The sequence below is a fragment of the Dermacentor variabilis genome, chromosome 2 (assembly GCF_050947875.1).
Source record: "Dermacentor variabilis isolate Ectoservices chromosome 2, ASM5094787v1, whole genome shotgun sequence".
Lineage (NCBI taxonomy): Eukaryota > Metazoa > Arthropoda > Arachnida > Ixodida > Ixodidae > Dermacentor > Dermacentor variabilis.
The window spans coordinates 214,580,981-214,595,831 of NC_134569.1; the positions used below are offsets into that span (position 1 = coordinate 214,580,981).

A 14,851-nucleotide genomic window follows, 5' to 3' on the forward strand; every position below is an offset into this window, starting at 1 on the left:
CTAAAATTTTCAAAGGTTGCCTGTGGCAGATTGCACAATTCTACACTCTTGAGCAAATTACACCCTTTTGCCACGCAATAATAGTAATCTGTCTTGTCCGCATTACCTTTCTTTAAAGCTGCAAGCCCGGTACTTCCCAGTAACGAACAGCATGCTCGTTATCAGCATGACATAGCATTCCTGACAGGAAAGTAGCAGATGCGGCGCTTTCGAGAAAGGAAAGGCGAGCAAGGCAGACGACGATTGTTGTGTGGCAGATATACATTCCAAAGGGTGTACCTTTGCCTATGAGTGTATAGTTTAGGAGCCGGTCAACTCGAAGAGGCGGACATTACTTGAAAAAATATGATGCATAATTGACTAATTAACAAAAATTCACTAATTAAGTAGACGAATTACCATATGGCCCACATTGAAATCTACAAATTCTAGCCACGGAATTCGCAACGCACACCCATTTGGAACACATTCTCAGGGTGATACCAGTTTCTAGATATTAATGGCAAAGAAATGCATTGGTGTTCCTGTTTAAAAATGTTTGAGTGTTTGCTGAAACACCCTGTACTGTGCACTCAAGCCACAGTGGTAACATCTCATTGAGCCACAGATTGAGAAAGAAAAAGCATAAGTAAGGAATAGGAATTTTGATGCCTCTTTAAAATGAACCTAAATGTCTCGGCAACAAGTATTTACACAAATGAAAAATGCCTTTACCAAGATGTAAAAGGAATTGTTCAAGAGTCATCTCATAACTAAAAAGCGTTCTACAAGCAATTAGGCAATGAACACCCACTATCTATTTTTGGGTAAAACAAGTAAAATAGAGCCTGACATTAAAATGAAAAAAAAAGAGAAAATGAAAAAAAAAACCGCTGTGCCAAGTGTTGTATTACCTAAGTCTTCAGACAAAGAATTAACAGGAGGAGGCTTGGTCCATTAAGGTTTCTGTAAACTAGCTTTCTGTAGTTTTTTGGGGACATTGCCTTGGTAATCTGAGCTTCAATACATTTGTGTGTAACATATCAATGTTCTCTGCTTTAGATGTTTCAATCGGTTAGATTTACAAAATTGCTGTCTTTCTTTCTGTTTTTCTTTACTGCACAGTTGTCCTCAGTTTTTATAATGTTCTGATTTCATGAATTTTTCTTAAAATTTCAACCACCTTAAAGGGAAGCTGAAGAGTCTGTCGAATTCAATAAGACGCTCATATACGGATGCGGGAACTTTATGAACCATGCACGTAAAATTTTGGGCGGGATTTTTCACTTAGGAACGACGTAATCACCGGTTAAAATTGCGCTGTCGCTCTGCGCCCCGTCGAGCGCCGCGCGCTGCTGCTGACGATGCGAGCGGAGACCGGAAACCACGGCGTAGTGACGTCAGAACTGGTGTTCCGCTCCTTCAGTCTCCGCGACCGTGCCTGACCGCGTTCGTTTCTGCGTGCGTGCCATCATAATCAGCCTCGCTCGAGCCTGCATCCCTTTGTTTGTGTGTATGTAGAGTGGTAGTTGACGTGCGCAGCATAAATTGAATTGATGGGCCGATTATGCCGGCGTTCTGTGCAGCCTACGGTTGCACGAACACCAGCGGCCGCGACGATGCTCCATTACTCCTCGCAAGACAAGAAGCTTGCAGCTAAATGGGAGGCTGATGTGAATCGAAAGAATTTCAAGCACTCAAGAACAACAGTGCTGTGCTCTAACCACTTCAGTGACGACGATTACTACCAGAGTTTATCAATAAGGTGTGAATGAGTGAGAGTACGACTTCCTGCTAGCAGGCTTTCTAAACGCAGCGTGAAAAGGTCGGTGCACCTAATGCACAAAGGCGGGATGGGTGCGGGCGGACGGTTGGTTACTGGTCTTGGAAGACCTTATGAATACACGAACTCGTCCAAACCTGGATTTTAATTTATTGCTAGCTCCTTCGTGTTAGCACGCTAAACGGAAGGTACATGTTCATCTCCCACCCTTAACGTAGCTTTGGTCGCAAACCGCCGTTAATTTTCTATTCGCAGGTGTGTTGTCAAACAGCCAACATGCAGCTACCATAATGCAGTGCAAGTGTAAAGTTTTCATGTGTTTGAAAGCCGGCGTATGCCAGGACGCTGCGCTCCCCCTCGCGCACAGACAGAAACCGGATGTCTCATGTAGCCGATGGAATTCGCCGCCTTTACTGCTCCAGTTACGATTAGCGTGCAGATGGCGCGCTGATGAAGGCTACTACACGTGCTACAAGAGCCGGAAAACTTTTCCCCCATGTAAACTGTCTGTGTAGATTGCCGACAGCTTTGGGGCAGCGCACAAATGCCGACGATTGCATCCCTCCTTACTTACGTTGCATGAGGAGGCATGCCGGAACATAACAGTACAGTTTCTTGCCCGGAAACGAACTCACTGGATCGCTGAATACAGCTTTGCAAAAAAACATACTCACCAAAGAACATTTCTAACACGAGGAGATGCTAACACATCGCTTTCGTTCGCGTTGAAAGTACTGCTTGCTACCAGCATCTTTTGCTTCTTGGAGAGGCCGGCTACATATACATGTAGGGAGCGACGCCGAACTCCTCAGAGAAACACAAGCTCTCGAAATTTACCATTACCGTCTCACCAAACCACCTTGCACCGTGCTTCATGTGTGGCGGCAGCGGCCGGTCCGGACGATCACCAATGTTGACGTCACGAGGTGCCCGACCAATCACAGGCGGAAACAAGGTGCGCAAGCTGCTCGAGTCTACTGCTGCACTTTGCGTCGAAATAAAATCTGTTTGCACTTTCCTTCGCTCAATTTCAATGCGATATTCGGATTCGGAGGGTTGAAAACCATTACGTACAGCTCTTCACTCATTTTTTCTGGAAAACTCTTCAGCTTCGCTTTAAAGGGCCCTTCACCAGGCCATGTGGCGAATTTTAATTATATGCTGGAAGTTGTTACGTGTCCTTAGGGAGCACCGTTCTACCGCCAGAATGTCCTCCCACACTGCTCTCGCCATTCAAATATTATCAATAAAAATGTTTCACTCTCTCTCTCCCCTGTGAACTGGCCTTCCTCTACGTACGACGGATGCACCACGTCCATTGTCGCTGCCGAGTTGCGAAGCACTCTACACGGTTTGCCGTTTACACGAGGTCTCGAATGTACGGTTCTAGCAATTTCAGATTTTCCTCGTTACTAGTTAGTGACATCAACACTAGTTTGGGATTTTCGCATCCCACGGAGATATGCCCCGTTTGCTGGCAGTTGTAGCAAACTATTGGTGTCTTGGCCTCGAAAGCCTTTTTCTTTTGCCTTTCTGCCCTCTGTTCGGGTGACTCCTCCCTTCCCTTTGATTTATACTGATTCGACTTTGACCACCGCTCTGGCTTGTCGGGTCTGTATTTAGTCACCTCCTTCTTAGGAGCTTTGTTGCCTTCGAACGCACGGCAGGTTGCGTATTCCTCAGCGAGATTGGCCGCATTCATGATAATATCTACGTCTGGCCTATCCTGAACCCAATGCTTGATGTTTACTGGCAGCCGGCGGTAGAACTGTTCTAAAGCAACGCACTGCATTGTCTTTTCGGCGTCTCCGAGTGCACCCTCTTCTCGGAGCCATTCTTTCAGGTTTACCTCCAAGGTGTATGCAAAATCTGAGTATGACTCACTTTTGTTTTTCTCGACTTCCCTGAATTTCCGCCTGAATGCTTCCGCAGATAATCTGTACTTTTTAAGCAGATTTGCTGTGACTTCATCGAAGTACTCTGCTCCTCCTTTCCCCTGCGGGCGATGATATCAGCTACCTCACGTGGCAGTAACGTAAGCAAGCGTTGCAGCCACGTGTTTCTTGCGAATTTTGCCTTTTCACACGTGCGCTCAAACTGTACTAGAAAAAGACCTATGTCCCCTCCTATACTGCGTAGGGTGCCATCAAGTCTGTCAGTCTGCGCTCGCTTTCGCGTGCCTCTGTGCTAGGTGTTCCAGTATTTTGAGCTTTCAGGAGCACAATCTCTAGGCGCTTCCTTTCGCGGTCGCGCTCTTCTTTGGCCTCACGTGCGGCGCGCTCGCGCGCTTTAATGTCCAGGCGCTTCATTTCGAGTGCGTCGCGTGCAACACGGTGGCGCTCTTCTTTTTCCTCTTTCTCTAGGCGCTTACGCTCTTCCCCTTTCTCAGCAATGCTCTCTAGGCATCCCTCCAGTTCATCGTCGTCTGCCCGATCGCTCCGATCGCCTCTATGGTCTCAGGCTCTCTCTTTTATTCGGCAATTTGGAGGCCCAACACTTTGGCGAAGCTCAACAATTCCGGCTTCTTTAGTGCCTTCAAATTCATGGCTGCCCTTAGTGCTGCTAACTCTTCACTCTATAGCAACCTTGACATACTCAAAACTTCCGTCAACGGTTAAAGAAAAATCACTGCACTGTACTTTCCAAAAACATACATAAAGCCAAGTGATATCTTAGTGAAGAAAAGCCGTGCACTCACCATACGCAGTCATGAATCCAGACGCCTTCCTTCCGAACGTTGTTACCAGGATGAAGAGGCCACGATCTTGTAGTTGTCGTCGAAGTTGGGGTCTCCAGGGTTCCGTATCCCAATCGCTGCCAATCAGTTTGTTGCGTACTCCAGGGTAGCGTATCGTACTGCTGCCGAGTTGTAGCGGGCTTGCATATGGAAGCTCGATCGACGTTACTTATTGGGTAACGTGGCGTTGTCGGCGGGCTGCAGGCATACGGTAGACCATGGCGACCAAGCAAGGGCGAGACGATTTTCTAGTGCGAAATTTGCATGGTTTATTCAAAAGTTGGTGAAAGACAATGAGAAGAGCATGAAGTGATCGAAAGTACATTTCGGAGCCCCTACAAGCCTCTGCAATCGTGGCCGGGATCTTGCTTCCGTCGACGTCACGTGACCGGTACAGAAAGAGGGCCCCTCCTCCTCTGGTTATACCGAGCCTGCTGCAAGGCGTCACGCCTCCTGGAATTGTAGACGCCTGTCCGTCTCTTCTGCGCGTTGCGGGTTCGTGGAAGTTCTCCTATAGGTCCAATTCGAGGAAAGGGCCTCTCTAAACTCGCGCGCACACACACACACACACACACACACACACACACACACACACACACACACACACACACACACACACGCGCGCGCGCACACACACAAAAGAGGCCTGTACAATGCGGGGCTTCCGCCAGACCGGCGGACACTCGAAATGGTCATGGCGAATTAGGAAGTCACGCTTCATTTCGACGAGGCCTGGTGGAAGAAGGTCCGGTGAGAGAAAGTTCTTTCTGCACGTGGTGTGGGACGCCAACAATAGCAGGCGAAGTCACGCCTCATTTCGAGGAGGCAGGGTGAGATGGTCGGTTGAAATTCCTTTCGGCACGTGGTGCCAGACGCCATACCTAACACCATGAACCTCTAGATTTCACACTTGGGTGTGCCTGGAGATCAGTGGACATCACAATCCCGTTTTTCGTTTGTACCGTACGGACATCCCCTCAGCCGGTGGCATTGTCCTCTTTCGAGTCAAGGGTGCATGGGGGCACATACATTTTGTCCTTTGCGTATATGGCAACGGCTTCTAGTCCATGTGCTGTTCACGAATGATTCCACCATATCCATCGAGTTGAAGTTACGCATCTTGATTTATTTATTTCAATTCAGTATTGTTATTATTAGGGGCTGAGTGCTTGAAGCCTGCTTCACCTCTGCTTCGGGTCGGCCCGGTATTTCACTAACTCTGGGATCGGTCCATGCTCACCTTTTTTTATTATGGTTGACGCACAAACGTAAAGAAATACATGGAACCTTAGCCATATGCAGCTTCGCTGTAAAAAAGCAAGCAAAGAAGAACATTATAAGAAAAATATAAGCTATACAATAAGCTATACAGATACAGCTATATAAGCTGTATCTGTATAAGATACAATACAGCTATATAAGCTATACGGTACAATCCAGCATCTGAATATCCGCTGCCATTCACTTGAGACAACTAAGCGAGCTTCCAGTTCTGTCTTAAGTGACGCAGGAAAACGAAACGCAAAGAAAAGATGAAAATAAATAGACGAATAGAGGCAACAAGGCGGAGTAAGAAGTTCAAGCGGCTGCGCGCGTTTTCGGGGTCCTCCGTGATCAGGGTGCACGACTTCCGCGGTTCCGCGGTCGCGCTCGCAAAATTGGATGCTTCGTCGGCGGGGCCCGCTTGACCGCCCCGCAACGGGTTCTCTCCACTCTCTCTCACTTACATCGAATCGAAAAACGCCATCCACGCCCCCTTCTCTCTCATTCGCTCCCATCAGCCCTCGCTCTTATACCTTCCCAAACCTTTCCTTCGCTTTTCTCGTCTCGCCTACCTCGCGTCATTCCCCGACGCGCACTCTTTACGACGACGGCGCGTCTGACGATGGAGCGTAGCGAGCGAAGCGTCATCTGCCCCCCTCCCTCTCCTCAGAATCCTCGCCCATTTTCCGTCTTGTTGCGCGGGGTTTCCAAACTGCGCCAGCGTTTATTACTGCGGCTCAATTCGACAGCGGCGCGCTCTCCGGTCCATCCGCTTCGCTTCTCCTCCATCCCGCTGCGCCCCTGTCTCCTTTATTCCCTCCTCCTGCTATCATCGTGTCTTTTCTTTCTTTTTTCTCTCGGCTTTGGCGCACGCCGTCGTCGTTTGTCGAAATCCTCGTCAAACAGTGCGCATCGCTTCTCCGCTCCGCCGCGTGAGCGCTTCGCCGAAGAACCCACGCGCTTCTGCGCAGATTCTGGCCCGCGTCGTCAGTTTTCTTCTCTCTGCCTCCGACTTCTTTCTCTTCACAACTCTCTTTTTCTTTTTCGGCGAATCAGTGGACCCCGTGTGGTGGCAGTCTGGCACGGTTTTCCCCTGGGAACGATTGCGCGCGGGAGCAGTTAGAGCCACAATGGCGCCCTTAAAAATGTACCATGTTCTTTTGTTTATCTCGTTCCTTTTTTTTTTCTTGCGCGACGTACGGGCGACGTACTAAAGCGCTCGTAGAGAACGCTCGTCCCACGATTGCGAGGTGGTCGTTGCGCGTGCGATGCCGTTAGTCTAAACATAAAACGCGCGCCGCGCATTTGTTATAGGATGTATAGGCGAGTGATGATCCAGCAACGTCGGCGGGCAGCGCAACGATTCGAAGCAGCACTCTGCGTTACCCTTTCCTTTTCTTCTTTATTTTACAACATCACACAGAGCTATGCATGACGAGCACAGCGCTACGTCGCACATAGCATGAGCGCTCATTCGTTGGAGTTTTGGTGGTAGAAAGCCGCGCAGTCTTTACCACGTGGTAAAGCGACCGGCAGAATACGCGAGAGTGAAAGTCCTCGCTTTCCTCGGTTTGTAGCACGAAGACATGGCGAGAAAAATGCGCCGCACTTTCGCCCTTTTCGAACGTTCCTTATCACGGACAATTATTCCCAATATTATGCATAATTCGCAGTAATCTTATTCTGTCATTGTAAGAGCGCACCGAGGGTCCTGTCTAACTTCGAAGATCACAATTTGCAGAACCATAGCTTGGAAATTACCCTGTTGAGTCGTAGGGTGCGTAATTTTACAATGCCAAAAACAGACCTATAATTTCTGGCGTTTGCGCTGCTCTATACACGGTTCTGTTCTCACAAATGCATTACGTATGAACAGAAAAGATGAGTTGTGCATGCGAAAAGAATTAATGTCTGATTGAACGCCGCTGAGCGGTCTTTCGAGTTTTGAGCTGCAAGTAATATACCATAGTGGTATACGTGCTGCCCGAGCCAGCAAGCAGGAGCACCCCGCGGTGCCAACGCCGCATGCCATCGACGTCCTGCGCGACGAGGGACCGAGGAAGCAGCAGTGGCCACCAAGGCCGGCAGGCACGCGCAGCAGCTAAGCCAACACCCTCTATAGAACTTCAGGCCTTCTGGCTGTACCCTCTCCCCTTGAGCAATGTCAGGCAAAAGAGGCCCACATAGAAGTTCAGTGCAGCGCGCTACGAAGCTACGAGCGGCGCACCTGTGTTGAAAGACCGAGCCGGCGACGACGGCGATAGCAATTCGATTAATTCCGGGAACCCTCCGCTCCTTGTATAGCTTCGGGGTCAGAAAAGTCCTGGCATGCTGTGACATGCTTCTGAGCGCACTTTTTTCTTGACGTGAACCGCGCATGTAGTCTTGGCGCTTGTGCTGCGATTCGAGTTGGGTGTCCGGCAAGCCTTCATTGCGGCGGAACGTGGATTACGTTCACGCCAGGATATGCCTAATAAGTGCTGCGTGCCATATTGCTGGAGCAATTACAAATCGGGGCCAAAAATCATGCGTTCATGTTTCCGCAAGATCAGTGACAGAATATTGGGTGCCAATGCTAAGGCAAAGGAGAGAAAAGCTGGAATTCTGCGGAATAAGGCATCTGTTTCTTTTAAATAGTTGCACGAATGTTTTGTATCTCCATTGCTCAACTCATTTGAGGTGTTGTAAATATGTGGACTGTGGTACTGCATGTAATAATGCCTCGAAAGTGAAATTATTCGTTTAGAGCCTAATATAGACTGGAGTAAATACATGTGTCCCGAATGTGAAGACGGGCACACCAGTGAAGTTGTCATGAGATCTGTGTTATGGTGCAGTGCTAACATATTCATCGTAAAACTTTTTGTGCGCAAACAAACAGGGACGAAGAATAGGAGCAACACAAGGACGAGCGCTTGTGTTGCTCCTATTCTTCGTCCCTGTTTGTTTGCGCGCAAAAAGTTTTAAGATGAATCTGTTCCAACTAGGACGACTCGCAGTTATGCCAACATATTGTTGAAGAACTTTTGTGGTCGCATGAACGCCAAACTCTTTGACGCCGACGATAAATCAAGGCAAAGAAGCCACTCTGAAAAAGAGGGCAGCACTGCGGCTTTTCAATATAAGCCATGCTCCCTATGTTGCGTACTCCAGGGTAGCGTATCGTACTGCTGCCGAGAAGTAGCGACGCCTGCCTATCGAAGCTCGACCGACGTTACAATTGCGTAGCGTGGCGTTGTCGGCCGGCTGCAGGGATCCGGTAGACCATGGCGACCAAGCAAGGGCGAGATGATTTCTAGTGCGAAACTTGCACGGTTTATTCAAAGGTTGATGAAAATGAAGAGAAGAGAATGAAGTGTTCAAAAGTACATTTCGGAGCCCCTTAAATAGGCTGTCTACAATCGTGGGAGGGATCTTGCTTCCGTCGACGTCACGTAACCGGCACAGAAAGCCTGCTTCAAGGAGGAGGGCTCTTGCTTCTGTTGACGTCACGTGACCGGCACCGAAAGCCAGCTCCAAGGAGGAGGCCGTCCCGCCTCCTGGAATTACAGACGCTTGCCCGTCTCCCTTGCGCGTTGCTGGTTCGTGGAAGCTCTCCTTTCTGCCGTTCGAGGAACGCGTCCCTCTAAAGTCGCGCGCGCACACACACACACGCACACACACACACACAAACACACACAAAAGAGGCCTGTACACTGCAGGGCTTTCGCCAGACCGGCTGACACTCGAAATGGTCATGGCGAATTAGGAAGTTACGCTTCATTTCGACGAAGCCTGGTGGAAGGAGGTCGGGTGAGAGAAAGTTCTTTCTGCACGAGGTGCGGGACGCCAACCATAGCAGGCGAAGTCACGCCTCATTTCGACGAGGCAGGGTGAGAGATGGTCGGTTGAAATTCCTTTCTGCACGTGGTGCCAGACGCCAACCCTAACACCTGTCATCACTTACCCGGAATTCGTTCTCAGTCCTAAGGTTGAACCATATCATATTTATGGATGAGCTTTTTAATAATGCAGCGCGTAAATAGTTTTGCATAAATCAAATAATCTTGGAACACCCTCTGTTCTCTGCGGGCCATCTGCTCAACTATGAAAAAAAAAAACGATAACTGCGCTCTGGTTAACGTTGCCCATAAGGACGCGATCCCTTCTCTCAACCCGTATTCCCGAGCACGCCGCCGGCCTCTTCTCCGTGACGTCACTCGCCGAGCGCTCAGACCTTCGGAGCAGGCCTTCGCTCAGGCCTGCTCCGTCGAGGCGTGCTCGTGACGTGGCGTCGCAGCCAATGGCAATGCGACTCTATGTGTCGTTTCGGTGCCACAAACTACAGAAGCCGGCTTTTCCTCTCAATGGGCCATTTAACGCTTTCGCGTCAGAAGCTCACGACCACCTTTTTCAGAGCGGATCCGACGTCGGAACTGCAGCAGCACCGCTGGGAAAGCATGGGCAAAGGTAGCACGTATGAACAGCAGCGTGCTCGGTTCATTAGCAAAAGCAAAAGTTGTTTCTATACCACTGTCGATAACGGACGCCACGCAGCAAAATTTACGCACTCGCTTTTCTCATTACGCCACGGCTGTGGAATTCGCCGGGTATGACCGGCTCCCTCCCGCCTGTGCTCACTCGTCCCGGCACTCGGACTTTCCCGTTGCGACGCAACTCGACTGCGTCGCCATAGCGGTTCGCATTCAATCACGCTTATTGTGGATTGCAGCGCTGCTCGCACTTCTTCTGACTACTACGTGCCTTTGCTTCGACTGTCGACGAAATTCTCCGCGTGGTTGTTTTCGGCCGCTGCTTCGACGGTCGTCGAAATTCTCCGCGTGCTTGTTTTCGGCCGCTTTGACGGTAGAACGTTCTCAGGGGATCCGGGAAACCTTGCTGAAGGATCACACACAAGGCCACTAAAGCGCAACCGCGTTCCTTGAAGGCGGCTGGATTGCACGATTGCTCCCCCGTCCCCCCTTTTTTGTTTGCGCTGTAAGTCTTTGCACATCGATTTTTTTTATATATTCGTCTCCGCTGTTCCCTTCGCGCAAGTGCTGAATAGAGAGTAGGGCGCGACCACACTTAACCTTTCTGCCGCACGTATTTATACATGAATTGGCAATCGTCAACTCATGTATAAGGACGCGCGCATTGTTCTGTTTTAATAATCCAAGACAAGCTAGCAAACTGTGTGAACACGGGATCACGCGTAACGTCTTTGTCGCGAAGCCGTTCTACCGAAGAGCCTGTGTTTATATATAGGCTGCTTTCGGAAGCTTGGCGCTCCGAAGTACAGGAGTCAGAGAGTCACTGTCCCTCTTCATTATTATATATGTTGTCGGAGACTGGCATTTGCAGTACGAGGTCCAGCGACACGTTCGGTCGCAGTTGGTGGCACAGTGCTCCGAAATTTCTGAGAAAGTCTGCGTCACGTCGTTAATTCCTATAGCAAACCTGGGGCACGGCCGCCGTGACAAGAGAGAAAGCATACGAGCAAGAACAATTCGTGCTCCACTTTCGTCGAGCCCCCCTAAAACTGCCTGCCAACGGTCGCCGATCCCCGAGATACGCGCGCGCACCTGGATTCCATAAACGCTGGCGCCCTCCGTCCGTCGTTGCATGCACGAGCCGCCGTCTGGAAATCGAGCAGCGTTGCCGAGAAGGCTCCGCGCGCTCGTATATCGCCGCCGCGGCGCAGCCCGTGTTCGCGACTCCCCCCTCTTTCTCGGACCATTTATCTTCCACCTTTCTTCCCCGCCATCGGTCTGCTGCGAGTTTTCTTTTCTCTCTCACGCGGAGGCCTGGAAAGTGCGTCGGACGGCATACAGAGAGGCCGGCCGACGCGGGCGGACGCTCCCGGTAGCTGATAGCGCGCGGCAGTCGACGTTTACTGCTACCGTGGCCGGCTGCTACGTACTGCTTGCTTCGGCTGCGCTAATGCGTAGGCGCTGCCGCCTTTTCCGTCGGGCTGCGCCCTGGGCTTACTAGTGGGGTGCAGCATGCTGGAAGGCGTGTCTGTACGCCTTGGCTGCGGCGGCGACCCTCGGAAATTAGAGCGAAAAAATAAAACAAAAACAGCAAAAAGAATGCGCTTCATGAAGCCGACGCGGTTCTGGCTTGCCGGCAGATTTCTCATGGCAGAACCTTTAAGGAAAAGAAAAAATAGATGCATCCTCACGTTTGCGTTCGTGTGAGTGGATCATTGCGTGTTTGCCTTTTAACATTGCTATAAGGCGTATCTCGCAGCCTTGGGACGAAAAAAAAATTTTTTTTTGGTAGAGGAGTGCAATATCAGAGAGGAGCCACGAGCTCATGTCGAATTCTTGCAAAAACGATAGCGTCTTTGTCAAACAGGTACGGTACCACATCGGTGCCTCTGTTAATTCATCCTATATCGTTGCTATGAACCGCGCTAGTATTTTAGAAACAGAAACACGTTCTTTATCTGGGCATCAGACAAGACTCTGATCGAATGATAAATGCTAAAGGGCACCTTGTTTCAGTTGTCCTAGGTCGTTTGCCCTGCCAGAGAATCGCGGCGGAGCTGCAGTTTTGTTCGCCGAGGGCCGCGTTTTGTAACGATTGTTCCCATTTTCTATTCTTTTTCCATTTTTGTAATTCACCTGGACAAAGACGCGCCCCGCCCATCTCCGAGACCGTGCATTTAGTATAGGACGATCGATAAGAATCTTATCGAATCATATCGAAACAATCCGCACAAAAAAAGAAACAAAGCAAGCAGCGACACACGCCGCTCATTAACTGCCAGTGCAGACAGAAACGTCACGGGGCTGCGTTCACAGGATGCCCCCGGCTCGCCTCCAAATTACGAAGACAAACTGCTCGAAACATCGAGAACGAGCGTTTCTGCGTGAAGGCACACGTGCTCAACGCGTGCCAGGACTATTTAATTTTAAAGCAGCAGGCTGCTATGAGAGGGACTCGAGTCCTGCGTTAAGAGGCATTGCGTTCCGCTTCTCCGTCGCGCTTCCAACGTGGCGATTACAACGAGCGACGTCAAATGTCGACGCTCGTAAAACGTCTCTCGCTGCACGCAACTGTCGGGCGACGCGCGTGCTGCGAGACGGCGGCGGCGGTCAACGTGATGCGCCTGCAGATGACGGCTCGCTTTGAACAATGCGGGGGGAAGAAGGGTGGCGAGGGCAGCTCGCTGTTGTGTGTGTGCGCGCGCGCGCGCCTCGTCGGTTGGCCTCGCCGGCCCGGAGGTCGCGCTGACGAGCCGGCGCTCGGCCCGCATCCCGCCGCTTCTGTCGTCCACGCACGCACGCGTGCTCGTCCGCTAGGCGGGTGGCTGCTGCGCTCGCAGCCTTGGCGGAGGCGCCGGGGGACCGCAGCCGCGTCGCGCGCGCACAACTTCCTCTCCGGATGATAAATGCTGCGGGGCGATTCTTTTTCGCACGCTGCACGCGCGACGCGCCGAGCGGCGCTGTTGCCTAGGGCGGCTCTGCGCACGCACGTCGTCGTGGGTCCGCGGATCGGTTGGCGCGTACGCTGAGAGGCTACAAAAGAGAAACCGGGTGCGGCGAGATTAGCGCTGGCTCGCGGCGCTCGGCGAAATTGTTGTCTCCCCGTCACATTTGTTTTGAAACGCGTAAAGAGAAAAACGAACGACCGCAGCGCACCCAAGTCGAGTTATAGTGCGAGCCATCGCCGAGTCCTTGGGATACGTTGATTGTGAAGATTTCAGGGTGACACGCCGGCACCCTACTTTTGAATGTACAACGCAATGGAAGGGGCACGTGTTTCAGGTTATGCAAATAAAAAGATAACGAAAGGAAAATACAGTTGCAAGGAAATATCTATAAATCGGCCGCACAACTTTTTGCAGAAAACGCATTATATTTTCACATGTTCACATGCTGTTGTCCGTGGACGTCAGACTCTCGAGTTTTGCAGGACGCGTAGCGCCACCTGCCGTTGCGAAGAGGCAGTAATCGAGTAGTGCGAAGCCCGACTTCCCTTGCTAAGTTGCCTATGCAGCTAGCAACTGCGAAACAACGATTTAACTAGATTTTGGTCCATATTGCGAGTGTTTTGCGCATTTAACACCCAGACAGATAGCTATGAATTTCTAGGCTAGTCGGACGCGCCGCTGAACTGCCATAAAGCGCTTGCTGGCTCACTCGTCAGACTGATGGCGGAAGCGACGGAAACCGCGATAGCTCCGCGCGCTACGAAGAAACGCCGCAATCGGCGCTAGTTCTGTGTTGTAAATTGCCATGAACGTGAAGGACGGAATAACAACGTTCAGTTTTACCGATTTCCATCGCGATCGTATGAAGGGGAAAGGCGAGAGCGCTGGATACGGGGCCGTTCAATCTGTTTGGTAATCAGATTAGCATTCTCCACAACACAGCGGCTCGCATGAGAAAGTGCGACAATATTGTTCTTCTGTAATTGTGTTGCGTAGCCCTGACGGAAGACCGTGGTAACCAAGCGAAAACTCACGAATCTGCAACCACCACTTCGTAAAAGGCTATGAAAGGACTTACTTAATTGCGAGACCAAATATTACGATAAAATACATAAAAATATAGGATATCATAAGAAGACAACAAACACTGACACCAAGGACTGCGCACGGGAAATTACTTGCGCTTAATAAATGAAATAAAGAAACGATAAATTAATGGAAATTAAAGTGGATGAAAAAACAACTTGCCGCAGGTGGGAACCGAACCCACAACCTTCGCATTTCGCGTGCGATGCTCTACCAATTGAGCTACCGCGGCGCTGTTTCCCCAGCCACTTTCTTGGGTATTTATGTGTCCTAGTAGAACCCTGGGAGTGTTAGCCAGCGCCACCACTCACAGACCTTGGCGGCGGACGTGGAACGTCCTTTTTGCCGCAGGCGTCACGAGAACGTGATCATTTTGGGTGAAGGCAACTGGTCAATAAACGCACATATGCTACCTGAAGGCATCAATGTGGCCGGATTCGTCGCTTACGCACCTGCGAGCCAGTAATGAAGACTATCTCAGCGCGCACGCGTTAGATACGATGGGAAACTCACATTAACTGCTGACGTTGCAGAAAGTAAATTGAGAGGTGTTACGGTCTCGCGGCATGTCGAATAATCAATC

At 50.4% G+C, this 14,851-nt stretch overlaps 1 non-coding gene across 1 annotated transcript; it reads right to left on the reverse strand.

Moving 5' to 3' along the window:
- Positions 1-14,427: 14,427 nt before the first annotated feature.
- TRNAS-CGA (transfer RNA serine (anticodon CGA)) lies at positions 14,428-14,500 on the reverse strand. The gene has a single exon. It is a non-coding gene; the product is annotated as a tRNA-Ser (tRNA).
- Positions 14,501-14,851: the final 351 nt, after the last annotated feature.